This window comes from Meleagris gallopavo, chromosome 29, assembly GCF_000146605.3.
Source record: "Meleagris gallopavo isolate NT-WF06-2002-E0010 breed Aviagen turkey brand Nicholas breeding stock chromosome 29, Turkey_5.1, whole genome shotgun sequence".
NCBI classification, from domain to species: Eukaryota; Metazoa; Chordata; class Aves; order Galliformes; family Phasianidae; genus Meleagris; species Meleagris gallopavo.
Window position 1 is genome coordinate 902,832 of NC_015039.2, and position 3,597 is coordinate 906,428.

The following is a 3,597-nucleotide window of genomic DNA, read 5'->3' on the forward strand; positions in this document are numbered from 1 at the left end:
TCGTGGATGTTGGTCGTGGGAAGGCGGGCGGCGGAGGGATGGGGGAGGGCTGCGCAGGTGCGAAAAGTGCTTCCAAAGCGGCTCCTCCATGGGTCCAAATCGTCGGATTTTTGGGCGTAAAGAACCGCTTCGTTTTTACCTTTTTTTTTCTTTGCTTTTATTGTTGTTGTTGCCCGATTGCCATTTTTTTTTCTTTTTTTTCTTTTCTTTCTTTTTTTTGCTCTACTGTCCCTCCCGCGTTAGGACTTAAAGAAATGTGGCTTTTCTGAAGCAGAATTAGAATTAGCAGAATTGACTCATTTGTTGGCAGGGAATCGCTGCTGCTGCTACCTGCGGGGCAGAGCTGCAATGCTTTGTGGGCTGCAGCTTCGACTCGGAGCTGTGGGACTCCCTCACCTCTCAGTCGGTGCATGCAATGAGTTCTCTTATGTGTACCCTAACTGCATTGCAAACAGTGTTTCCTTCGTGCCCTGAGACCATCCCAGGCACAGCAACACCTACAAGAAAACTGTGTTTTGTAAATGAATAGGTAGATCTGCAAGCGGGCTCCTCTTCTCTAAAGGGAGAAGCATGGCGTTACCCATAGCAGGACAAGGGGAAATGGTTTGAAGTTGAGGGAGGGAAGACTGAGGTTGGATGTCAGGGGGAAGTTGTTTGCTGTGAGAGAGGTGAGGTGCTGAACAGCTGCCCAGAGAGGCTGTGGATCCCCGTCCATCCCTGGAGGTGTTCAAGGCCAGGTTGGATGGGGCCCTGGGCAGCCTGGGCTGCTATGAAATGTGGAGGTTGGTGGCCCTGCGTGTGGCAGGGGATTGGAGCTTCGTGACCCTTGAGGATCCCTTCCAACCCTGGCCATTCTGTGATATCCAGGCAGTGTCCTTTCTGCAGGAGCCAACCCGGTGCTGTATAACTCACAACAGAGCTTCCATGAAAGTGCTTTCTGGGGCTGTTGGTTGCCTCTTTGTAAACACGTGAGCTCGGGGTGAAGAAGAACATTTCCACAAAGCAGCGTAGTGTTGCAACTGCAGTTCTGATTGATGTGAAAGGAGAGATCGAAACTCATTAGGCTGTTGTGAGCAGATCTTGTAAAGACTATTTTGCAACAGGCTGTATGACTGAGTTTTCTCCCACCTTGTTTCTCATGAGGTTCTCTGGCAGATGAGTGCTGCCGATGAGAGGTCAGTGCTGCAGGTTGCTGAGCTCTGTTGGTGCAGCCGCAGCTCACTGGTGGAGGATCTCAGGCACTTCCCAGCAAGGGCTACAGCAGTTATTTCCAAACCTCTGCTTTCCAAACAGAGCTCCTCAACAGCAATAGGGGCACTTGCTTCTAAAGCAGAGAAACGTGCACGCATGTGGAAAGCAAAGGGGAGAGCAGCACTCAGGCCCAGAGTGAAGTGCTCCTTGCACTGGGCCTGCTGCTGCCGAGGCTCTCCCTGGCCTGCTCTGCTTTCCTGCCTGTGTCACTTCCTTCCCTTGGCTCTCATTGCCCGGCGCTGCACAGTGACAGCCCCCACGGCCTGGGGAGGGAGGGGGCTGAGCCCAGGGCCGGTCAGTGGCAGCTGAAATCCACACATCTGGGGGGAATTTCTCAGTGAGAAGAGGAACCTTAAATATGTATCCCAGGTTCATAGGGATGCTCTGATTTTGCTTCTAAATCTGCAGAGCGAGTCACTTGAGATTTCCTTAAAACAGAACAGCCTTTTGTTACCTCTAATACTCTGTCAGAAAACAGTTCTGCTCAGTGGCACGTTGTGAAGGGCTCAGAGCTCAGCTTTTCCAAAAATCTGCTTTCAGAACTTTAAAACAGATTCTCTTTTAAAAAATCTCACTTGTTGCCCTGGTTCTGCTGGTGGAATTGCAAGCAGCATCGCTGTTGCTGGCAGCAGATGACAAACACGTAGATGTTTGCTCTTCTCAAACAACTGCAGCACCGTGCCTTCTATTATCACGCTATATAAAATAGCATCCTGCTTTATAGAGGTTTACAGACTTCCTGTTTTTACCACTCTGCAGATGCTTTTACTTCGGGGCTTTTTTTTAACCCTATTCCTATTTTATGCCATTGCAAACACACCGACCCGCTCTGCCCTGTGGAGCAAACCCTGTATTGGTTGAAATAAATGCGTTATGTGGATGAAGGTTCTCTCTGTGAGCAGCAGTTCCCCTTTATCGATGGTCTAAAACCCGTAAGTGTAGTTTTTAAAACATGAGAAGCATTTCCTGGACAACATCTTTGCGCACAAAGCAGAGCTGTGTTTCCCAGACCTACTGGAGACGTAGCAGCACAGGGTCCTTCAGTGAGCTTCCAAAATTGCTTATTTTTATTTGTGGTAACTTTTGCATTGTGTGATTAATGTTAATGATGCTGCTGCTGATACTTCCTTAAAGCCAATCTGTGGAAATCCTCTCTTTTGATGGAAAGAAAGAAGTATTCATGCTTGGCAACATCAAATCCATCACAGCGTTGTCCTGAATGGAAACATTTCTTCCTTAGGCAAATCCATATTTCACATTATTTCTTGTTTTTTAACACAAGATCACTCCGTTTCCTACCAAACCAACAGGGATGAATTCTGATGTATATATTGTTAGATGAGGGAGCTGATAGCCCAGTGTGTGGTTACTAACATCACATAAGCTCCACCTGCTGCCGCATGGCATTGTCTACTGCGTGGTGTAAGATCACAGCCTTTAGCACTTGCGTGCAGGTGAATGGAGCTCCCAGCACTGATGCAGCCCTTGCTGCTCACCGGAGCATTCTGCTGCTTCCCAGGTGCTGCCACGGAGAGTTTCACATCCACAAGTGAGCTAGTAAGTAATTCTCTGCACAGCTGAGCTACAGCCTGCAGCAGGAGGCTGTGGATGCCCCATCCCTGCAGGCATTCAAGGCCAGGCTGGATGTGGCTCTGGGCAGCCTGGGCTGCTGGTTGGTGACCTGCACACAGCAGGGGGTTGGAACCAGATGAGCACTGTGGTCCTTTTCAGCCCAGGCCATTCCATGATGTGATTCTATGGTATGATTCTGTGATAGGATGCTGATAGCTGGTCAGATGCATGTCCTCTCTGCCCACTTCCTCCAGCAAATGAGAGACTTTGAAAATCAGCCACCCTGAGCACAGCCTGGGCTTTGGCACCAAGCACCAGCACCCTGCGAGTGCATCTTAACTGCTGCTCCTTGTTTTGCAGTGAGGTGCCGTGGTGTTTAGATGCACTTTCTCATTCATAGACTTATTATTTGATTGACTTGATTTCGTGTCGTGAGCGTTCAGTTAGAAGCTGTTTTCATAGCTGTTTTGCCTGCCCAAAGGAACCCTGACCGTCTGCCAAGACAAGCTCTTCTTCATCCTCCTGGTAGCCAGCCAAACCCAAACTGTGCTGTAGTGGAAAACTTGCATCCCTGCTCCTTGCAGTGTGCCTTGGGTGCTGCAGCTCAGCAATTCACCGCTCCATTGGTGTCACAGTTTGTTGTGCAGCCCCTATTGGCTGCCTTGCTCAAAGATTATGCTTAATACCAAACAAGAGGAAGGAATGAGAGTAAACTGGAGATGTTCCAGCGAGGTAAAAGGGGAAGCGTTCAGATGTAAGGTTGGAAACAATTTA